The 25597-nt window shown below is 40.2% G+C and overlaps 1 long non-coding RNA gene across 1 annotated transcript in view; it reads right to left on the reverse strand.

Moving 5' to 3' along the window:
- Positions 1 to 15622, reverse strand: part of LOC148149382 (uncharacterized) — a 28214-nt gene extending 12592 nt beyond the window's left edge. The window contains exons 1-2 of the long non-coding RNA XR_015757755.1: positions 15510 to 15622; positions 1050 to 1266 (exon numbers count right to left, since the gene is read on the reverse strand). This is a non-coding gene — a long non-coding RNA (uncharacterized LOC148149382). The remainder of the gene's footprint in view (positions 1 to 1049; positions 1267 to 15509) is intronic.
- Between the last annotated feature and the right edge of the window lie 9975 nt (positions 15623 to 25597).

Genomic DNA, 25597 nt, shown 5'->3' on the forward strand with positions numbered 1-25597 from the left:
TCTGCTTCCACCACCTTCACTGGATTGCTTTCCTACAGGGTTGGGGAGGATAGGAGGTGATCAAACATAAAAGGTAAATTCATCCCAACTTTTCAAGTCAATATCCTCTCATGAGAACATTGATAAATGATCTTTCAAGTGAAACTCTCTCACCCAACATAGGTGTATGTATATGCCGCTTTTAGGCATCTATCCCAGAATCCTGGACACTAGCACCACCTTTGATCACAGCACGGTGGCTCAGTGGTCAACACTGCTGCCTCACAGCGCCAGGGTCCCAGGTTCAATTCCAGCCTTGAGGGCGACTGTCTGTGTGGAGTTTGCACATTCTCCCTGTGTCTGCATGGGATTTCTCCCACATTTAAAGATGTGCAGGTCAGGTGAATTGGCCATGCTAAATTTTCCATAGTGTTAGGTGCATTAGTCAGAGGGTGGTGTGTTATACTTCAGAGGGTTAGTGTAGGCTTGTTGGGCGGAAGGGCCTGTTTCCACACTGTAGGGAATCTAATCACACCAACTCTGCACTCAGTCAAACATTGGCAGTCTGGAGTTACCTTTCACTGTGCAGGTAATAGAGCAGCATCCATAATCCAATGCTTCTCATGGCTGTTACAACATGGAGATAGCAAGCCAAATCAAATCAACCTCTCAATGCAGTGAATTTACAAAACAGTGAAACAGTGAAACTAAAACATTCAATGATCCTTGAAAATGGCCCAATCATTCCTAACCAGATCTTAGACACCGAGTTTATAACAAACAAAAATAAACAATTTATCGCTAATAATGTAAATTTAGCACAGCACAGATAACAATAAGATAATCTAATTCAAAATCAGAAATTGCTGAAAAATCTCAGTAGGTCTGGAAGCATCCATGGAGAGAAAGACAGTTAATGTTTTGGGTTCAGTGACCGTTCTTCAGATAACCTAATTAATATCTACTTTCTAACGTGAAATCTCCTTTAATCATAACCTTCACACTCACACAGACAGACAAACACAGTTAAGGAATAATTTTTTTAAAAAACTAAAAGAATCAAAACTTACCAGTTGAATAGATAGTTCCAATGATTGTTACTAGGTCTTCATGTAATCCTTGGACAATGAGTTACTCACAGGCCAGTAGAACTGCATATTTTGATTGAATTCTGAAGTCACTCATTAATGTAAACAGTTTCAGCGGACATCTAGAAGTATTTACTTATTTTTGCAAGTTAGGATTTTTTTTCTCAGAACCTTCAACAATTCAATAATGGGAGAGAATCTAGAGAAGGCAAACAAAAACAGCACGTCACCAGAAAATGATAAAAATCATACTGCCTCCTGCCAACCCAGTCAGAACCATTTCTCTATTGATTGTCCCTCTTTTCAATCACCATTCTCTATGATTGGCTGGCTAGCACCATCATTGGGGGAGGGGCATTGGGAATGCAATAGGTGGAAGGAGGTTAAGGTGAGGGTGATAGGCCGGAGAGGGGGTGGGGGCGGAGAGGTCGGGAAGAAGATTGCAGGTCAAGAAGGCGGTGCTGAGTCCGAGGGTTGGGACTGAGATAAGGTGGGGGGAGGGGAAATGAGGAAGCTGGAGAAATCTGCATTCATCCGTTGTGGTTGGAGTGTTCCTAGGTGGAAGATGAGGCGCTCTTCCTCCAAGTGTTGTGTTGCCATGGTCTGGCGATGGAGGAGGCCAAGGACCTGCATGTCCTTGGCGGAGTGGGAGGGGGAGTTAAAGTGTTCAGCCACGGGGCGGTTGGGTTGGTTGATGCGGGTGTCCCAGAGGTGTTCTCTGAAACGTTCCGCAAGTAGGCAGCCTGTCTCCCAAATGTAGAGGAGGCCACATCGAGTGCAGCGGATGCATTAAATGATGTGTGTGGAGGTGCAGGTGAATTTGTGATGGATATGGAAGGATCCCTTGGGGCCTTGGAGGGAAGTGAGGGGTGGAGGTTTGGGGCGCAAGTTTTGCATTTCTTGCGGTTGTAGGGGAAGGTGCCAGGAGTGGAGGTTGGGTTGGTGGGGGGTGTGGACCTGACGAGGGAGATCCTGAGGGAGTGGTCTTTCCAGAACACCGAAATGGGAAGGGAGGGAAATATATCCTTGGTGGTGGGGTCTGTTTGGAGGTGGCGGAAATGACGAGGGATGATACGATGTATCTGGAGGTTGGTGGGGGAGTAGGTGGGGACCAGTGGGGTTCTGTTCGGGTGGCGATTGGAGGGGCGGGGTTCCAGGGCAGAGGAGCGAGAAGTGGAGGAGATGCAGTGGAGAGCATCATCAACCACATCTGAGGAGAAATTGCGATCTTTGAAGAAGGAGGCCATCTGGGTTGTTCGGTCTTGGAATTGGTCCTCCTGGGAGCAGATGCGGCGGAGGCAAAGGAATTGGGAATATGGGATGGCATTTTTACAGGGGGCAGGGTGGGAGGAGGTGTAATCTAGGTAGCTGTGGGAGTCGGTCGGTTTATAGTAAATGTCTGTGTTGAGTTAGACACCAGAGATAGAAATGGAGAAGTCTAGGTAGGGGAGGGAGGAGTCTGAGATGGTCCAGGCAAATTTGAGATCGGGGTGGAAGGTGTTAGTAAAGTGGATGAACTGTTCAACCTCCTCGTGGGAGCACGGGTTAGTGCCGATACAAACCAACCCAACCGCCCCGTGGCTGAACACTTTAACTCCCCCTCCCACTCTGCCAAGGACATGCAAGTCCTTGGCCTCCTCCGTCGCCGACCATGGCAACATCACACCTGGAGGAAGAGCGCCTCATCTTCCGCCTAGGAACACTCCAACCACAAGGGATGAATGCAGATTTCTCCAGCTTCCTCATTTCCCCTCCCCCCACCTTATCTCAGTCCCAACCCTCGGACTCAGCACCGCCTTCTTGACCTGCAATCTTCTTCCCGACCTCTCCGCCCCCACCCCCTCTCCTATCACTCTCACCTTAACCTCCTTCCACCTATCGCATTCCCAATGCCCCTCCCCCAAGTCCCTCCTCCCTACCTTTTATCTTAGCCTGCTTGGCACACCTTCCTCATTGCTGAAGAAGGGCTTATGCCTGAAACATCGATTCTCCTGTTCCTTGGATGCTGCCTGACCTGCTGCGCTTTTCCAGCAACACATTTTCAGCTCTATTCTCCAGCATCTGCAGCCCTCACCTTCTCCTAGCACCATCATTCCCTTGGTTGATGAATTCAACATCCAAGCAGCTGCCAACCTTGAGCATAGTAACAGTTTGGTAATGATTTACCAACACTGTCCTTAGGTCAGTATTTAAGTTGAATTATCTTTCAAAGTCAGTTCCCAAGAGAAAACATCTATCTTTGTTATATTCTCTTTTAAAACATGTTAGTGTTCAGAGTTCAAAGTTCAATTCTTAATTTCAACCCACAATTCAAAACTTAAAAGTAAAAGAAAAATAGTGATGGTCTCTACATAATACAGAGATGGCATGGCTGGCATTTGCTTGCATATGCAGCTACACATTTCACAACCTCTCACTAATTACATACCAGACCACACAGCTTATATGTCCTTAGCCACATCCCAGGTTACAACCTCTCTAAGTCATTACCACAACATAAGCCATACTTGTAATTACAGTTCAGTGAGGATTTCCAGAAGTATGCTACAATTAATACCAATAAGTGTTTGTATGAATGTACAAGACTGCCATTTGGAGTATCACTAGCCTGTGCAATTTTTCAGCAGACTATGGAGAACATTTTACAAGACCTACTCCGAATCTCCATTTATCTGGATGATGTGCTAATAACAGGGAAGACCAATAAGAAGCATTTAGAGAACTTGGACATAGTGCTTAGGTGTTTCTCTGGGGCAGGCAAACACTTTAGAAGGGAAAAATGAGTGTTCCAGACACCCTAAGTGACCTACTTGAACTACAGAGTCAACAAAACCAGGTTACATCTATTGAAAGGTAAAATGAGGGCAATCAAAGGTGCCACATCCCCCACCATAGGTCTTTCCATGGTTGGTGAGCTATTACAGAAGGTTTATACATAACCTGGCCACCGTCAAGGCACCTTTGCACTCTTAAAAATGGGTCAGGTTGAAAATGGTCACATAGCCAAGCTATAGCTTTCAGGGAAGTGAAGAAACAGCTATCATTCTCTTAGGTGTTGGCACACTATGATACCAAGTGAGATCTGGTATTGGATGCTATGTCTCCCCATAGGCATTGGGGTAGGAAGCTCATATGTGGCCCAATGGAGAGGAACACCCCATAACATATGCATCCAGGACTTTGACAAATGCAGCGTGTAGAGAAGGAAGATTTGGTGGTCGTATCTGGAATCTAAAAGTTCCACCAATATCTTTAAGGACGTAAATTTGTAGCAATAACAGACCACAAACGGCTGCTAGGACTTAAAGAGGACAAGGTAGTGCTGTCCAGGACTTCAGGCTGAATTCAGCCCTGGGCTCGAATACTAAATGTGTATAATTACAAGTTGGAACACTGTCCGGGAGGCCAAGTTGCAAATGCAGATGCACTGAGCTGCTTCTCGCTGGCAGATACACCACCAGTGGTACCACTACTGAAAGAGTCTGTAATGGTTTTTAAAAAAATTTCTGGACACATTTCCAGTCACAGCTGACAATATCAGACTTTGGATGCAGAAAGATCCAATCCTGGCCAAAGTGAACCAGCTAGTGGGGATGGGGGAAACTGAAGTGCCATCACAACCAGAAATGAAACCTTTTTGGACCTGGACTGACCAGGTCACAGTACAGGACAGCACATTATCATGGGGAGCAAGAACGATTGACCAGAGCAAAGATACTGGCTGGGTTTCATCAGGGTCATGCAAGTTGGTCACAGATAATGGACCATTGTTTACTAGCAGGGAATTTGAGTATTTCCTAAAGTTGAGGATTCTCTCTCTCTATCAAGCATGAAGATACATTGAAATCTGAGATGGACATGACAGGTGTTGTCCTCTCAATGTCTTTGCCACTTGAAGAGGAGAATGAACTTCTTCCAAGACATTTTGGATGCAAGAGGTGAGCTACTGTGTATTATATGCTGCCTGTATCAGAGGCAGAGTTGGAGGAACCTGACCCGGTGCTAAAATATCCCAAGATGTGTTACTGAGTCACCCTCAAACTTAGCGGGGGACAGACATTGTGATTGTAATAAGTTCATAGAATGTGAGTTCCCTGATTGCGGCTCTGAATCTGGTCCAATCGGGGAGTCCTGGCTGAAAGATATAAACAGGAGTGTCAGAGGTTCTGTTCACTCTGAGACCTGGCTCTAGGGGATTGGATCAGTGTCAAGAGCTCTCCATGAGTAAATAAAGGGTGACTTAGTGTTGGGATTCAAGCCTCTGTGGAGTTACTTCAAATTAGTATCAGAAATAAAATTGAAAGGAGTAAAATTATTTTACACAGTGAGTGATTAGGTTCTGGAATGGACTGCCTGAGAGTGTGGTGGAGGTAGGTACAACTGAGGCATTCAACATGGAATTAAATGATTATTTCGAAAGGAAGAATGTGCAGGGTAACCCAGAGAACGCAGAAGGATGGCACTACATGAGACTTTCATTTGGTGAGCCAACAAAAAATAGTAGGTCAATTGGCCTTTCTCTGCACTGTTACAATTCTTTGATTCTCTGAAATGGCATCTTGGGCAGTCAGAGCATTTCTGAGCTGAAATAGTATTGAAAATACAAGCATTACACAACTGAATTTTGCAATTCTTTACTCTTACACTCCAAACTTTTCAGAATAAAGATTTCATAATAAACAATTATTTGTTTTCCTCTTTCTTTTTTGCACCTGCATGTCTTCACCTGACAAAGGAGCAGTGCTCCAAAAGCTTGTGATTTAAAATAAATCTGTTGGACTAGTATCCGGTGTCATGTGACTTCTGACTGAAAACATGGCAACATGTTAGTGACGTGATAGTTAAGATATTTCAGGTCCCAAAATTTCCCCAATAAAAGGCATACATCATGCACACTGCATCACACCCAGCCTTCCCAACTGCCTCCTGCAAAACACCTTCTCGACATCCACCTGAAACCTGTTAAAAGTGACCCTATGGCTTTAGAACAGAACTTTCTGATTTTTCTATTCCCTTTTGCAGTTTTAATTACCGATTTTCTTCCAAGCTTCTTTCATTAATTAAAGAAAAGACAGTGTAATTACTTTTTTGGCATAATTAAAAGCTCATTTTTGAAAAATTGACAGCAGCAACAAAATGTGCAAATTAAATTTCAATAATGGTATGGCATTCACATTATGTCAAGCACAAATCTCTTAATCAGCTGACAAATAATCCCTTTGCTTTGTACTTTAGGGAATCACAGAGAATTTCATGTTAATTATTTCACCCTGTGGGGTGTTTGTTGAAAAGGAAATACACAGGGTGCATTCTTTAAACTAGATTTTTATAATGAGCTATGCAGTGTGCTAGGCGATACAAGCCTAAAAGGACTATTAATCCCCATTTTCTTCTATATTTCAAAAACTGAGCTAGCACAATTATATGCAACTAATTTTATGGATCTAAAACCTTTCTAATGATCTTTGCCACAAGTACAGATGAAATTTGACTTAATATATGCTGTTGAATACCTTATTTTAGCATCATTTAAAAAAGGATTTTACTTCACTAATGAAATAATAATATGATAAACCCTACTCTTTATTCTGCTCCCATAATTGTTATCACTTTGATGACTTGCTCAGAACAGCTAAACTGTGCAGTGCAGTGAATTATCCTTTCCTACCACCAATAAAGCATGCATGCTACCTTCCATTATATAAATTCATTGTCGGCCTCTAATCATAAAACTCAGAAACATCAATGATATCTTTACAATGTTTGCTTGAATCAAAATTTGCCAAAGTTTATATCTGACAATTGTTTGTTTACGAAGACAAAGCTGTATTGGAATGTGCAAGAAACATCTCTTGCTATCATATCTGACTCAACCACAATGCTCACTACTAGGCATTTTTAATCAACCTATTCAGTGATGTTACTAAACACCTTTGGAGCAGGTGGAACTTGAACCCAGGTCTCCTAACTCAGAGCTAGGGTCACAAGAATCCACACTAGGCTTAAGAAAAGCTATCCTGTAAACTGAAGTCCTCTGCCAGTCCTCTGCCAACCACTTCTCTTAATTGCGCTTCTATTTTACATTTGATCACCAACTAATGCTTATCTTTGTTATATTCTTCAATCTACCTTGATGGTCAAGTGCTCACTCTCCATGCACATAACGGCTGATCATTAATGATGTCTCATCGCAAAATACAAGCACATGATTGTCTTCAATTTTTTAAGCTTCGGAAATAAAATTATTCTCAATGAATCAAGCTGAGGTTAAATTAGTCTCAGATCTGCTCTCCATAAGAATAAATTTATGATCACATTTTACAGTTCAAATGTGCTTTTAATTAACTTTTATACTTCGCAGCGTGAAGGACGTCCCTGACGGTTATGCAGTGTTGTTGGGTAGGAGTGACATCTAGAAGAATAGCATGATCAGCTCTAGAACACAGCCTGTCTACTCTCCCCACAAAACTATGCCTTCTGTTTAATTCTGTAGAACAGCTCCAGCTACACAACTATGAATCCTTTTTCCTTTCCCAAAAGAAGTGATTTTGTTGAGATCTGTGATTGAGTTGATCAGTTTAGTGTCATATAAATTATACTTGTTTTCCTTTCAGGGTCATAAAGGAATTCCTCTGGTTATAGCTCAAGTACTAGAACGTGCCCTGTTTGAATACATAAATTCCAATTACTCTGTAGCTATTACTCTTGTGAAGTGTGAGGCACAGTTAATCTGTTCAAGTTATACTGCAGAAGGAGCCCTATTAAGGAAAATTGACAAAAGAGCTCTGCAGGTGTGTTGGTTTCAACAAATGACTAACTTAAACATTTGGAGCACGTTGGGCAGAAACGTTTGCTTTGTTATCAACATAAAAATATTGGAAAATAAATGATTAAAAGGCCAAAGGAATATCACTGCTCACTTGGAACACAGATTCACACCAGACTCATGTTGCATTGCACTCTAATAAAAGCAAAGTATTGCAGATGCAGGAAATCTGAAATTAAAACAGAAAATACTGGAGAAACTCAGCAGGTCTGGCAGTAATTATGGAGAGAGAAAAACAGAGTTGATGTTCTAATCGGATTTTGGACGTGAAACTTTAACTTTGTATCTGTCTTCATTGATGCTGCCAGACGTGTTGACTTTTTCTAGCCCTTCCTTTTGATATTGCATTGTACTCTCTTAGTTTTGCAGTCTTCATAAATACTGAAAAACTGTGGATGTACCAGCTTTCACCTTTAAATAGCTAACTCCCACTTTCTACTCCCAACAACCATTGGGTTGTACCAGACTTACACTTAGGTCCTAATTAAGTTCCAGCGCTTCCAATGGATGTACTCATTCAGCATTGTATGATTTCTAACGGGTCAGGGCCAGATTTCAATTTATTCAGTCATTTTCACATTAATGTGCACTTTGAAACCAATATGAGTTAGTGTGTAATAAACAACATAGCTTCACCCTGAAACTATAAGCAGGCACAGCAACAGACATTTATAAATATTGTATATTAATATAATTTTAATTTCATGCAAACCTTACTTTACGTTGTTTTTACTTTAATTGCAACTTTTAAAACAAGTGATTGTTGATAATTTCGGAGATGGTTGTCACCAACTCCAAACATGGTTTCAGTTTTAGCTCTCATATGGAACACCATAATTGTGGCCATCTGTTTCTCTTATTGTCTGATGAACATTAAATCATTTATTAGTATGCAACAGAGAATAAACCAACATTTGGCATTGTTGTAGCCCAAATGTTCCAACAGAAATAAACATTTCATATGACAGTTTCACACATAGAAACTATTTTCAAGGTGCAGGCATCACATTCCACCCATGTGCCTCCTCAGACTCTACTTAACCCATTCAACAACCAGCAACATAATCTAACTTCCAAACTAAATGAAAATGCTATATAAGTCTGGAACAATAACATCACAAAATGCTGGATGAGTACATCCATTTGAAGCCATGAAACTTAATTAGGACCTAAGGGTAAGTCTGGTATATCCCAATGGCTGTTGGGAGAAAGAAAGCAGTAGTTAGCTATTTAAAGGTGAAAGCTAATATATCCACATTACTCACATTGAATCCTACACAGCTGCAAGTCTTAATTTTTCTCCTCTTTTGCATTGAAACCTCCTGGGTCATCTTTTCCAGATAGCTCTCTCTCTCTTTCTCTCTCCAATAGGTCCAGCAAAACTAGAATTGATTTGACACTGATGTTGCTATGCTCACTGGGAGCATTTTCCTGAATATACTCATGCTCTCTTTGCTCTTTGAAATCTGCTGGATCTTTTATAGCTAGAATGATGTCTCCAACATTCAGCTGACAGTTTTAAGAGAAAAAGAAACTGCTTCCAAGTTAGCACCAATCGGTCAATAAACTTAGTTTTCTTCCTGGCACTTCATATGTGATCAATAAGTTCCCAATACTCCAAATGTTGTTGCCACATCCAGGATGGATCTTATGTCTGATGTTCAAGAGAATGAACATTCATATGATCAAAAACAACTGTTACATAAATCAGCTCAAGTCAGAATGGGAAATACCAGCTTTTGAAATATTAGCACCAAACCATCATTATGTTTATTTTGGAAGTGTGCACTCCTTACGCACAGAAGAACTTTGCACCATTTTTTCAAATTTTCAATGTTTCTTCCTGTCATAACTAAAAATCACACAACACCAGGCTATAGTCCAACAGGTTTATTTGGAAGTACAAGTTTTCAGAGTATTGCTCGTTCATCAGGTAGCAAGTGAGGCAGGATCACAGGACACAGAATTTATTACAAAAGATCATAGTGTCATACAACTGATGTGATACATTGAATAAATCTATATTGCTGTTAAGTCTTTTATCTTTTAGAACAGGTTGCAAGATTCGATTCATTAATATGTAAATCCCAGAACTTCTTTAAAGTCACATTCCTGAGATAACGTAAGATTTCATAAAAGAAATGACATCTCAGCTCAGACAACACATTAAAAGTATGAGGTTAGCATCTGTCTGTATCCCAATCTTGAGTTAGACTGGTTTTATTTTCAAAGTAGGAATTTATAAAATGTCACATGGAAAATAAAAAATATTGACTGCCAACAAATTGTGTGCTTTTTGAACAAAATTGAATGTTTCTGCAAATGCAAATTCACCCCATAGAAATATCACTGTGTGTGCGTACATGAGAGTGAGAGTGAGAGTGAGAGAGTGAGTGAGTGAGTGTGAGAGAGAGAGAGAGAAAAAAAATGAGTGTAGAAAGCGTAGTGGAGTCACCTGTAGAATGACATAAACCCAAGGTCCAGTTTGAGGCCATCCTGATGGGTTTCAAACTTGGCTATCAGTCTCTGCTCGGCCGTTCTGCGTTGCTGTGAATCCTGAAGTTCACCTTGGAGGATGGTCACCTGAAGATCCAAGGCCAATTGTGACTTGAAAAAAGTTCTGGGATTTACATATCAATGAATTGAAACCTGCAACCCATTCTAAAAGATGAAAGACTTAACAGCAATCTAGGTTTGTTCAATATATTGCATCGGTTGTATGATATCTTTTGCTATAAATTCTGCCTCACGAGCTATCTGATGAAGGAGCAGAACTCTGAAAACTTGCACTTCCAAATAAACCTGTTGGACTATAATCTGGTGTTGTGTGATTTTAACTTTGTCCATCCCAGTCCAACACCCACACCTCCACATCATGTCTTCCTGTCATGTCATTGCACAGTTCTCCAAACACTTCCATTATCTCTCCAAATTGCATGTGTTCACATCTGAGTGAAGAAAGTACTTTCTGTTAGATGTTTTCATTCACTTGTGGGACTTGAGCATCACTGGCTGGGCTAGCATTTGTTTCCCTTGTGAAGCTGATGGTAAGCCTTTCCTGAAGGCCCGAAACATCGATTCTCCTGTTCCCTGGATGCTGCCTGACCTGCTGCGCTTTTCCAGCAACACATTTTCAGCTCAAGCTGATGGTAAGCTGCCTTATTGAAGTCCTGCAGTCCATGCGCTGTAGGTAGATGCACAATGCCCTTAGGGATGGAATTCCAGGATTTTGAACCAGAATCAATGAAGGAATTATGCTGTATTTCTAAGTCAGGATGGTGAGTGGCTTGGAAGGGAACCTGCAGGTGGTGGTGTTCCCAAGTATCCTGGAATTCTGATGAAGAGTCATACCAGACTTGAAACACTAACTCTGCTTTCTTCCCATAGATGCTGTCAGAAATGTTGAAGTTTCTGTTTTTGTTTCAGATCTCCAGCTTCTACAGTTCTTTGTTTTATTTTACTATTACAGTTATCATATTCATTAAGACTCTTAACATGGTAAAGCCATAAGGATATCAGTACCGGATTGCTTTGAGAAATCCTTAGCACTGTATACATTGTGTGTTCATGAAGTATGGGATGAAAGTACATTTTCAGACCCATCATTTCAGATATACCAATAGATCAATACCACTCCCTCGGAGTACAGGGGGTGAATGTATATGGGGACAAATAAAACCAACAGCAGACAATTGTATCATTATCACTGTTTCAAAACACAGTGACAAGACATTTGTTGTATCAGCAATAGTAGTATACTTGTATATAAAACCCGAACTGAGAAGTACGATAAACTGTGACAAATTAGCAGACCCAGTGTTTAAGCTGACTTCATTTTACCTGCCCCAAAAATCATATTTTTCCAACGTTTGACTAATAAAGCAACCCCACTCCCCTTCAGCTATGCCATAATATAATCACATTAGAAGTCAGCACCAAAGTCTCACCCAAAAAAAGATATTTTACTTACTGATACCTTTTAATGGACATGAGGAATAAATGAGGTGATATAAACTATTTTGAGAAGACGCATAGGAGTTTAAGACATGTCTCTCTGCATTGGATCTTGATTTCAAAATAGTGACACCCTAAACCACATCAGTAGTTAATTTTTACACAAGGCTTATAAATCGGTACAATTTTCTGTAAATTTTCAAAGGTCCACTTAGATGTCATTATCAACAGTTTCCTATGTTTAGCAGAAGGATTTGGGTGGCACTGTGCCAGAGAGGATGATGGTTGAGCACCTCACCATCTTCCCACCTCCATCCTGCTTTCGTCCATGACATGGAGGCCTCTGGACAGTCTTTTAAATCAGTTGAAACTGCTTGAAAAGTGCATCTGCTTGTAACCTGCCTCTAAGCAGAAGAAGATATGATGTGAGAAACCAGGAAAACTGAGAAATCCAACCAAAGGTAATTTCACTACCAACTAACTTTCACTATGACTGGGTTGTGATTTCCTGGGAAGGTACCCTGTGAACTGGGGGACCGACTGGCTGGAGTTGCATGAAGGTTTTTGCAACTGCTGTGCTTTGGTTCTGGCACTGGTGTTGAATATCAGTTAATTTTGCTAGAACAAGGTGCTTGGCAGGCTTATAGCCATGGCATTGGTGTTTAACCTGCAGCATTTAAAGTACATCTTTCACAGGCTAGAAATTACCCATCTGCAAAATGAAAAGCACTCCAGGCTGCATGATTGTTCATTGCTCCATTTCTCATCTTTCTTTTTGCAGCAAACAAAATTACACAGATTACACGTTGAACTGCACGTAAAGACACAAGAAATATGGAGGGATGTGGCAGAGACCACGGCCACATGGAACCCAACACTGGTACACACTTGATGCAAGATATCTTGTTTCCAGCCCTACAATCTGTCTGCCTTTTTCACACTGACATGGGCTTATCAAGGCTTTGGCATAATTACAAAAGCAGCCAGCCAGCAATATATAGTTCTGCCTGATAACAGTCAGTGTTGCTGAAGACGGATGAATATGAGAAATCAGGATAGTATCAATGGAGAACAAGAGGAAGAGATGGAAGCATCTTCAACTTAGCTATGGACAATAGGCAGCACAACACCACCAGGTTAAACATTGCCTGAGCCAGCTGTACACAAATACCCTTGTTCTGACCCACTCACCCTATTATGTCAGTCATTGAAGGTCACTCCATTTCACCCTAACTCACTCAGTCACCCTCATTCATCGACAGCCTCAATCATGGGAGAAATAATAGGCTTCCCTCTTTAAACCATATTAATTCTTCTGTACTCTTGTGCCTTGTTCACAACATACTCCTGGAGTTGAGGAAAGAGGAAGCTAGGGAAGATGAGAATTGACTCTTGGGCCTTAAAGATCAGACATTTTGCTGAACATTAATATGGACATTTTAAAATGATCGTGACTCTTTGACTAATATACACCACAAAAAATCCCAATCTGCAAGATGCATATTAGCCAATTTGTGTTCAGATGATCTTATTCTACAATTTTAACTCCTACTATGAAACTGGAATAGCCTACTATCGATAAGATGATTAAAAGTTTTTTTTAACAATTATAATGTGAAGCTGCAAGGCTGAAACAAAGAAACTTTCATTCTGTATTGTGTATGTATCAATATATTGAAAAGAGATTTCCGTGATATATTCCCGAGAGAGGAGAAAGGCAATAGGAAGAGACACCATAAAGAGACTGAAGTGTAGGAGGAATCATATTCATATATATTTTAAATGCATCTCTTCCAAAACAAAATGGTTTGGTCAACTGTATTCTGAATTGTCTTTTATTTCTAGGAATTGTCTAGAATTATGGTTGATTGTTGCCACTGAGTGAAGTAATTACCGACAGTGGTGTGGCTGCATATCTCTACACCTGGGACAGAAAACGTGAGTTTATGTTCCACCTGCTCGAGAGGGGTATTGCAGCAAATACAAATGTATTGATTAAAATTATCTACAACTAGTATTGGGCTATATCCCAAAACATATGAACAAATAAAAAGAACAATCCTCCAACATTTGAAGAGTCCATGGTATTTCAGTTAGGAGAATAGTTAAGTGATGAAGCTCTTCGATGCGATTGGCAAGTCGAAATACAGGGACTTCAAGTATTTGGATATGAAACCCTTAAAGATATCCTGAGGAAGTGAAGGACATATGTGAAAGTCAAGTCATTCTTTCTGTCAATTAACACTGACCCAACAAAAAAAGTGTTCTGTCTGGTGTCTAGTAACCATATCTGTCTGGCGACCCTCGATTCTAAAATTGGAAATAGAATACGAAAACGTGATCTTTTGTCAAAACACACTGTTTGTTTAGAATACATCTAATACTTACATTCAGGCATCAAGTCAGCTTCTAATTCAATACCAGGAATAGCCTAGCATTTGAAAGAATATTATTCCTGGGTTTTTAAATAGAGCTTTTTAAATAGTTGACAACAATTGTTATCGAGTTTAATATTCAAATTCCACTTGTTTATCAAACTCCCACCAATCATGACTGTAATTAACTGATTATTATTCTTGTCAGTTTTTATCACCACATTTTAAAAAGCGGATGTCCGAATGCTGTGTGTAACTTTACCTTTCCAGTTCACATGGATGCATTTTAGGAAAATGCTTTATCAGCTCAATATTTCAATCAATCTTCCAAGCATATTGCCAAATTTTCTATCACGGACAAAATAATCCACTCTACCACCATTATATATAACCAACGTATCTCTATGAAAAATCCCATGATAGTTGGTGACATCACATGCAGATTATTTAATATTCTACAATCACATTTTTATATTTCTCATTCATCTGGTTTTGACTTTCGATAGTCTTTTCAATGGAATTGTTTTAACCTCAGTTATGTTATTTAGTGTCATATGCGCTGCCTTCAATTAGAAAGTACTAGTAATACCTTAACAGAATCACAGAGCTGTACAACACGGAAACAGACCCTTCAGTCCAACTCACCCATGCCAACCAGATATCTTTGATTTATCTAAACTCCTATTTGTCACCATTTGGCCCATATACCTCTAAACTCTTCCTATTCTTTTACCCATCCAGAAGCCTTTCAAATGTTGTAATTGTACCAGCCTCCACCACTTTCCCTGGCAGTTCATTTATATACACGCACCACCCTCTGCATGAAAAAGTTAACACTTAGGTCCCTTTTAAATCTTTCCCCTCTCACCTTGAACTTATAGTATTGGCAATCTGCACATAAGCAGAAAAGCCTGTATTCTGAGAATTTCAGCTGGTCGGAGCAGTTTTACATTTCTAAGCTCGATAAAAATGCAGCAATAAAGTAAGACATCTATTTTTCATACTTAATAATATAACTTTACTGTTTGCAAGAAATGAAAAAAATGTACCACATGTCATGCTTAAATTGTCAAACCAATTTGGTTAGAGTCAAGGAACAAAAAGGGTGCAATTATATTGCTAGATGTAGTCTATTGACCACGAGCTAGTGAGAAAGATGTAGAGGAATGAATCTGCAGGGAAATTACAGAGAGATGCTAAAATTATTGAGTAATTACAATGAGGGATTTTAATTGCCCAGTAGTAGATTTGAGTACAGATCATGTAAGCAGCAGGGAGTGATCTTACCTTGCATTCAGGAGAGCTTCCCACAGCAGCATGTGTCCTGTGCAACACGAAAAGATGCATTCTTCAATTCGGTTGTTGGAAATGATGTGGATCAAGTGTTAGTGAGGGAATATCTAGGAGACATGGATCATTATATCATAAGGTTCAACATCATGCATGCTAACTTTATTTTATTGCTGGAAACAATATTTCTCTCATGTGGTACCCTGGAAAACTATCAAAATAATCTTTTACACTGGTCAATAGATCAATAGAAATGATGCCTTACCAATAAAAGAAAATTTTCAAGACTTTTGTTTCAATGTGATTTAGTTTTTGTGATTTTTCAAGAGCCTAGATTTATGCAACATTTCTGCAATGTTTTAACCAAAATCTACTCACGATAATGATGAAAAATAATGTATTGCTAATGGTTTTAAACTATATTGGAAGAGATTAACAAAATGCTGTTACATATAAAAATCGGTCATTAATTCCATTTGAAAGCTTGAGGGACACATTAACTCCAAAGAAAGGATTATTCGCTGAGGGCATTTAAGCATTTTCTGTGAAGTATATTGAGACTTGTTTATAGAAAGCAAGTGAAAGACAATTTAGCTTTAAACTCATGCAGCTACATAATGATCTATATCAGGATGAATTCCATGAATATTCCGCTAATATTCTAACTCTAGGCTGAAATAACATGCTTCCATTTGGTAACTTTTCAGAAGTAGTTTGTCAATTAGGGAGTATGTGGCCATAGAATTTGGCAGCACATCCACCATAGGTAAATTAATTATTGAGGATGAATTGAACTTATTAAGACACAATTGGCCCTGATATTTCACTGCCCATGCCAAAATATAGCTGGTGTGAGCAGTCATAAAGTAGAGGGCAGCCATTTCGAAATGCCGACCTGGAGAAAGGGGGGGACAGGGATGTATGGGGCATCTAATTCAGGGGGTGCCATGCATGATTTGGGGGTAACCTGCTAAGATGCCAAACCATCCTTCCCATCCAAAAGAATCAATCAGACCCCCATCCCCTCAACATGTGATCAAATCCCATCTTGTTGTCAAGAGCAGTGTCTTTCACAGTTGTTTGTGCCAAAGAAAGCAATAAGTTGAAAAATCATAATATACTATGCTAAACTGTACAGGTATTTGGAATTGTGTGCTTTTTACTTATGTTCCAGAGGCAAGAAGATAGAATAGGTTATCTAAAGTTGATGAATAGATTATTCATGAATTTTTAGATGAGCAGATTTGGCACATTGAATGGGTTTTTCTTATCCATGCTATTAAGATTGTAACTGGAGCTACTAAGTTATGGAACGATGAGCAAGTCTATGCAAGAGTGCATGTCTGTCACTTTATTCACTAACTCTTGCACTTCAATAAATTACAAATTTGAACTTCTCTCTGGTCTACCATAATCCAGTCATTTTCTATTGCTGATAGCACTAACAAAGAGTAAGCTTGTCAGCAACTCCCAGCAGCCACACACATGTAGCTAAATATGATTGTTATGAATTTGCTGTCTGAGGTATGTTGTCCTCTTGAATCTTCCCCATGCCGATAATGAGGGATTTTGCATTGAATCACATTGAACGGTGTAAATTCATTAACTTATGTGATAGATAGTTATAAGACTGCATTCACTGCAGTTATTCAACAGAAGAATAATTGAATTATAATTACTGAAGTGAATATTCATTAGAGGGTGAAATCTTGTTTCTTCCCTCATGGCACATTTGGTGACAGGGACATTTAGTCATGCAGGTGTGGAGACCACAAATCCTACCAACTTCCTAACTCCTCCCCCATCCTAATTTGGATCAGGGCAGGAAGCCTCATGGTCAACTTTCCCATCTGCCAACAATTGAGGTCTTACATGAGCAATTATTGCCAATTTAAGGGCCTCATCTTATCATTACTGGTGTTAACCCAAAGGTGGGGTGGGGTTCACACTGTAGTGAATATAACAAATGAATCTGTGTGGTGTTGTTTGCAGACTCCCAGTGTGTGGTGTTTGACCATGTCCCTTCATTAAAGGATTCAAGTGCTGAATGGAGGGAGCCAGTACTGGTTGGTAGGTGCCTAGAACGTGCAGCCTGAGGAGGTAGTTGGAGCAGATAGAAGCATAAAGTTTAAGAGGCATTTTGACAGATGCATGAACAGGCAGGAATGGAAGAATATAGTCCAAGTGCAAGCAGATGGGATTAATTCAGTGTAAGATCACAATCGGCACAGGCATGCTGAAATGAAGGGCCTGTTCCTGTGTTGTACTGCTCAAATTGCATCAGTCTCACTGCATCAAATATATCTATCCCTTTCTGAAAAATACTTTGACCTCAATTATTCTTTGTGGCAATGAATTTCACAGGCTCGGCAATCTGTGGATGAACAAATTTCTCCTCATCTCAGTCCTAAATGGCTTAACCAGGTTCCTTAAACTGTGACCCCTGGTTCTGGGCTCCCTGTCTAGTCATGGCGTGAACCATGTCCAATTTTCACCCCAGCTTACTGCATGCCATTCCCAGAACAATGTGCCACTCACTGCTTATCCCAAAATTGACCGTTATCCCTGGTGCTATGCCATATTTCAAAGACCATTGTGCACCTGGACAGGTACTGTCAGGCTGGAGCCACCCTGTACAGTTGCTAATATTTTCTCCAGACATAGCAAACAGGGGGAAATTGGTGTCCTTCTATTTGGGTAGGATCTTGGAGCTCCTGTTGGATGGGGACGTATACGGGCAGGGCTTCTTCCCTGGAAGCCACAACACCAGACCTTGTCAGCCTGGTCCAAGGTTGCCACCAATAAGTACAATCTTAGCCATCTGGAAGAATGCCTAGCACCACAGGAAGAAGATCAACAACTTCCTGCACTCCAACAGCATAATCGCCACTATCTTCTCTCCAATACCTCACATGCATTCTAGCTGCGTTGCTGCACCCAACATCTTGCCCTCATCCTGTCCAACCTGTGAAACCACTCACCCTAAATGTCCTCTGTGTGGCTTATTCATATGCTCCAAAACCTCCCCACCTGTCCCAACAATAATAGCTGTGTCACCCATGTTCTTCTTCCTTTAATCTGCCCTCTCTCATTCCAGTAGCTGCACAATCCACAGTAGGGCAGAAAGAGTCAGGACAGGTCTGGGCTCCTCACCCCTGACCACCACAGGGTCCCAACTCTGAGCACCCTGATTCAGGCCTGGATAAGTAGCCAGGGCAACTGTTGACTTATTGTAGTGGGACTGCTTGAGCAAAGACTATCCCTCTTGACACGATTGAGGTCTGCTGATAAACACGGCAAGCATCGCAGCTTTGCTACTGCACTACCTGGCAAGACAAAACAGTAGTAATATGAGCTGATACCTCTGGCTGAGGAGGCAATGTGCAATAAGGAAAGGCAAGTCAATCTAAGTCAGGGCAGTTGCAAACTTCCAGGAAGTTTCAGAGTGAGTGAGCACTATGGCAGCAACTGAAGAGCCCAAAGATGCAGCCTGCCCAGTCCATGAGCTCAGTGTGTGTACCTGAGTCCATCGTGTCCTTGCTGCAGCATCACAATGGTGGCTGCTGGTGCAGCCGAATTGCATGTCTGGATTGGAGATATCCCATGTGGGTTCGTAGAAGCTGGGCAATATCGAATGTCAATGATTGTGGATGTGGGATGTGTGTAGTGAGTTCCCATGGACCTCCTCCAAGATCAACTAGCAGAAAGTGAGGACTGCAGATGCTGGAGATCAGAGCTGAAAAATGTGTTGCTGGAAAAGTGCAGCAGGTCAGGCAGCATCAAAGGAGCAAGAGAATCAGGAATGCTGAAGAAGGGCTTATGTCCGAAACGTCGATTCTCCTGCTCCTTTGATGCTGCCTCACCTGCTGCGCTTTTCCAGCAACACATTTTTCAGCACCTTCTCCAAGATGTTGATGTAACATGGAGGCTTTTGGGACCAGGGAGTGAGTTGAATCTGCCAAGAGGCCTCTCTGGTTTCCATGTCGATATTTCTCAATGGCAAGGTTGTGCGATGAGTTTAGTAAGATCAGAACGCATGGTGAGTTGGGCAGTTAACAGGCGTTTACCAAGTAACAACAAACATCAACTAGGAATTTATTGCTACCTGATGAGAATCTCACCATGCTGCTTGAGATAAACATACAAAATACAGTGAGGTGATCTTAATATCAAGATGGACCTCACAGAACACCTTACTCAATTCTATCAGTCATCTCACCATATCCCTCATTGATCAGAGCCTGGTAAGATTCCAACCATCTTTACCAAAATTATTGTGAGATCTAGGGTCACAAATTTGACCCTTTCAAGATCCTAAAGTGTTCTGCCTTTCCCAAACCAAGTCCTTACAACCATCATCAGATTTGGTAGAAATTAATGTGCAATCCAAAATTAACCCTCTTAGAACTATTAATTTATGCAACATCCGTTAACTTTAAACTTTGCATGTTGGATATTGCAAAGAGTAAAACAATGTTATGACAATTTGTGATTACACAAAATGGTTTTATTTTAAAGTGCTGAGTGACCATCATTTTGTCCTTTATTACCAGCAAATGTGAACACAATGACTGATACAAAGACAGAGTTTCTTAAAAAACTTCCGTTCAAAACTACCATGAAGTCTTCTTAAGTAATGCTCATGGCATAGGAATAATCTATATTTTAAAAAACAATTTTGAATACGTATGAATACACTGTGAATGTGTTGAATGTCAATTTGCTTTACTTCATTGTCATTTTAGCTGAAGATCAAAAGTTGTCAAAGATGTGTTCATTAAAATATAAAGAATATAAAAAATGTACATGCTCATGTTTAAAATATTTTCCAGTGTGAATTTACATATGATTTTACTCTTCACAATGTCTAACATGCAAATCTGAAGCTTATGTTTGGAGACTGGGGATTTCTGCCAGCCATCATTGCATTTCATGAATTCCACTTTTGACCCATCTGTTCATGCTAACAATGTGAGCAAGCCAGCTCATTTTAGGTTGTCAGGCATGCACATCATATCCAGCCTATGTTTCTGGTGAAACAAGATAGATGGCCTGCACAGAATCTTAAGCTAGCACACATTTCTGGAGGATCACCCTTTTTGCTGAACCTCATCATATTCATTGTCCCTTTCAGCCAACTGACAGCCCTGGACATCTTCAGTATGACTCTACACTAAATCATGAGGAACTCTACAAGTTAGGGAGTTTTCTTTTCTCAGATAGAACTGCAGATTTTTAGAAAAGGGAGAAAAAATAAAAATGCAACATCAATGCATTAAGTAAATACTATTGTTAAGTAAATAACAGCTGATTTAAAAATGCTAAACATGCAACACATGCAGTATTTGTTGGAATTTTGTTCCATTACAGACCCTAAATTGATCAGTAGCTCCAACAATACTTTGTTCCTAATCTAAAGACACTCATCAGTGCCAACTTTGCTGGAAATTGAACTTACTCTGCTTTGTTGGATAGGTTTTGTTGAATTTGCCTGAACCATTAGACTAAGGTCTTCGTATTTGTACATGTGCAGCATCACAAAGCAAAGAAAGACTTATTAATTTTTAGTAGTTCCCCAGTTTTTGTTTTGACAGAAGCTGCACTGTCACTCTAGTTCCATTACTCCACAGTCACAACATAAAAGTACTTTTTCTAGTTATCAGGATGATTAATTAAACACCTTATCTATATTAGGTTTTAATCAAAAGATATATCAGCAAAGTTTCTTAATTAACACAGTTAGGGGTTTATTATCAATCAAAGACACATACTCACAGCTCAACAGTACTATCATCAGGAGTGGCTGCAACAGACACTGCTGGATGAAACAGCAAATATCTTAATGCCGAGTGCCTTGAACAGGAAATTTGTTTCTGCCAGTGCCAGGCACACAGACTCCATTGTCTTTTTTATCTGGGGGATTGGCGGGGGGGGGGGGGGGGGGGAGGGGTGGCTCTTTCCACCAGCAGCACCATCTTGTGGGGAATCTAGGACATGAAGCTCAATTGCAGGCTGAGAGATGAATCTTGTAAGGCTAAGATGAGCAGGACATCTATCATTCAGAGGGTTGTGAATCGTTGAAATTCTGCGAATGTTCCACCATTGAGTATTTTCAAGACTGTTGTGAATAGAGTATTGCTCTCTCAAGGAATCAAACAGCATGAGGAGCAGGTGGAAAAGTCCAACTGAAGTAGATGATCGCATGGAACATCAGAGCATGCTCAAAGGGCAATATGGTCTACTCTTACTATGATTTCTTACATTGATCGTTGTGGTTCCTTGCCATGGCAAGCTGTTCAATAGCAGGAGGAAGAGGAGAGGGAAAAGAAGAAAGAGGAGTAGGAAGAAGAGAGAAGGTAACTAACTCATCTTCTTTCTTGTTGGACTGTCCTCGATTACCCTCGTTCAATTACAATGCTAATGAACAGAGCAACAATCCCCGATCACCAGCACTCATACCTCCGACCAAGCCTCTAATGAAATATCACAGGGTCCACTTGATGAAACAGAAACCACCATCAAACAATTACTTCAAACCAATTTTACCAATCAAACCATCTAATATTCCATCCATAACTCAGCTAATCTGTTTTAAGCATTATGTATTATGGAAACCTTTTCCAGTCCAGGTGTTAATGTGCAGTGTTACTTCACTGGTGACATTTTGGAAGTCTACTGATTTTCATGGGAGGAGAATACAGCTGTAAGAGGCCCTCATGTAGCTCTGTGTCTTGAAAACTTGGCTTCAGACTTCACCATCTCTATATGGGTGTCAGCAATCAGCTCTGGATTCTGGATTAGTGGTGCTGGAAGAGCACAGCAGTTCAGGCAGCATCCAAGAAGCAGCGAAATCGACGTTTCGGGCAAAAGCCCTTCATCCCGAAACGTTGATTTCGCTGCTCCTTGGATGCTGCCCGAACTGCTGTGCTCTTCCAGCACCACTGATCCAGAATCTGGTTTCCAGCATCTGCAGTCATTGTTTTTACCTAATCAGTTCTGGATGGCAGGCACATCACAGCCAGAGTACCATTAAGATCCCAGATTATCATCACTGGACCAGTCAGATCTCAGACTGAAACATGGCATGGTAGATCACATTTAATCTCGGTTTGGATGTAACAAAGTGATCTGTCACTGAAACCTAAGCACAAAATGCTACAGATTTTGCTTTAACACTGAAACAGAATTTTATTAAGAAAATAAATGAAGTTCTAATCAAACAAATCAAATTATCTACTTAAAGTAGAAGTTCAAAGATTTGTAAACACCTTTAAAGAATAATTTTATTAATTCCTAGACACTCCTTTGTAAATATAACAGAAAAACATTAGCTCTTGTATGGAACTCAAAACACACCCCACAACAATACCCAAACACATATCTGTACAGTACATTAAAACACCACACACAGTCTCCAACATCTTGTAATGTTAACGTCACTTGTCACTTTCACTTATTAACTAAACCTGCTGATTGTTTTTTTCCTGGAGCTATCATATACTTGAGCTTAAATAGATTCTGCTTTAAGTCACCACTTCACTGTTTCTTAATCCACAACTCTTCTGGTTTGGAACTAATACTAACTCTTTACTCAAAGATAATCAGCTTCACTCTATCCTTCCTGCCTCAGGACTACTGAATCACGGTACCCCTGTAGTGCAGAAAGAGGCCATTTGGCCCATTGAGTCTGCACCAACATGAAGAGTATTCCACCCAGACCCACCTCCAGCTCATTCCCACAACCTCGATGGGTTTTTAACCTTGGCTATCCCACATAACTTGTGTGTGTTAAGATGTGTTTGTGTGATCTGACTATCATAATTAAATAGCTGGCAATGGGTGTAGTTGTGAGCTGTGGGTGTGAGGATTTTATCAGTGTTAAGTGATATGAGGCTACTAATGTTATGTTTGTGCATGCTTGATAGAGATTCTTGGTGAGTGGAGTAGATGCAGTGAATGAAACAGTCGTCAACCTGCAGGGAAATGGCTTACAATCTTGACAAGTTACATAGGATTATTGAACTTTTTGTAGCATTGCACAAAGATTCTCAGGACTAGACCACTGTCATGGTTGCAATGACTATCTACTCCCATTGCCTTCATGTTGCCTGTCTAAAGGAATTCCTAGTTCATGGAAGGAAGGTCAATGGTGTGGCATTGGATAATGTTGCAATACTCTTTGTGGCATGTTCTTCTATTTCTGGTCCTCTTTCCACTCAGGGATTCCTCAACCAGTTTCAGCAACTGGTACAGTCAGAATGTATTGTGCCCAAGATGGTTTAAAACCAGTCTAGCTTTAAGTGGTGTCTCACTTCACACAAGCCTAGGCACTTTACTCCTGCGTATCATTGCTCCATGGCATCCTTTGCACTAGGCTACACATTATTGCCATTTAGATTAGTGGACAACACAAGATTTGTTTGCAGCTGCATCAGGAGGAAAGGACACAGATTTATCACATGATTTATTACATATTTTGCAACCTAATCCAATTTTTCTCTGATTATTTTCTCTGGTCAAAGAATCATAAACAAGGGGATATAGTCTTAAAATTTGATCTGGGTCACTTCGATGGGAAATCAGGAAGTCATTATTTTCATGGTAAAGCTAGTAACAATCTTTAGCTTTGTTCCTTCAAATCCTGTGGATGCAGGAACAGTTGGAATTTTTCAGACAAAGATCAATGCTATTTTTGTTTGGTACAAGTGTCATGGTTTATGGAGGTAAATGAATGGAGGTAGAAACTATCTATGATCTGATTGAATAGTTGAGTAGGTTTGATGGACTGAATGCCCTACCCATGCAACTACACTCTATAATCTCATCTCTCATAGAATCCCTATCTTCTGGAAGCAGGCCATTTAGCCCATTGATTCCACACTGACTCTCCAAAGAACATCCCACCCATATCCACCCCATCATTCTGCATTTACCACGGCTTACCCAAAAGGCCGACACATCCCAGGGCACTATGGGAAATTCAGCATGGCCAATCCGCCTAAACTGCACATTTTGGACTACGGGAGGAATTCAGAGCACCCCCAGAGGGGCCCATGCAGACACAAGAAGAATGTACGAACTCCACACAGTCACAAAGGTGGAATCTAACCACAAGCCACCATGCTGCTCATTTCTGTAATAGCTGCTATCATAGCCTTTAATTTTTGCAGTTGCCTTACATTCATGCTTACCTCTTCATAAAACCATTGACAAACACCAAACAATCAAAATTTGACTTGTTCTATTATTACATTTGGATTAATTTGTTTCCCATTACATTTTCCAGTGACTAGTGGAAACGTTAGCATAAAAAGATTGTCTTTGCATATCCTTTCTTAGTTTCTTAGCATCTGTATATCCATTTCTCTATCCACTAATAATTGTTTTGTGAATATAGACTAATTCCTGAAAACAAATATTTAAGAATGGAAGAATCAGAAAGGAAGTGATAGTTAGCTGGAAGAAGTAGCTTTCTTAGTGTTTCACTTTCATTTAGAATGGTTTTCTACCATTCCTTGTTACTCTTCTCATTTTTCATTTAAACTGCTCCTGACTGTTAAAATTCAGATTTATTAAGCCCAAAAGTGGGCATTTTAAATTGTTTCCACAAATCCCAACTCGACTTTGCCTTCTTAGGCTTCTTTGGTAGGTTGGTCATGAATCAGTAAAAATCCAGAATAAATATGGCAGCTCCAGACCGTAATTAATCCTTTGCCTTCTAAATTAGAATTTTTCTGCCTTCATAAATTTTCCTTAAATTCTTAAGAAATCTAAAGCAAATTAAGTATATGAAGATCTCTTGTGTTTTAAAATCAATAGAATTGATATTAACCTATCCATCGCTGTGCTTATAAAGTGTAGATATGTAGTTCTAGCAGCAAGATACCCATCCGTGCTTCCAAGTGTTGGAATTAATGCTGAGTTTCACACTTTACTCCAATAATTTCATGGCCCAAATGTCAATTCTCTAAAGCATTTACTAACTACAACATTGAAAATTTATAATTTGAAAAATATAGGAATGGTCAAGTAAGGCTCAATTAGAACTCTCACTGGCTGATGAAGTCAGGCATTCTGATCAGAAC

Source organism: Chiloscyllium plagiosum, unplaced genomic scaffold (genome assembly GCF_037043375.1).
Source record: "Chiloscyllium plagiosum isolate Xiang-an unplaced genomic scaffold, Cpla_swu_hap1 HiC_scaffold_8, whole genome shotgun sequence".
NCBI classification, from domain to species: Eukaryota; Metazoa; Chordata; class Chondrichthyes; order Orectolobiformes; family Hemiscylliidae; genus Chiloscyllium; species Chiloscyllium plagiosum.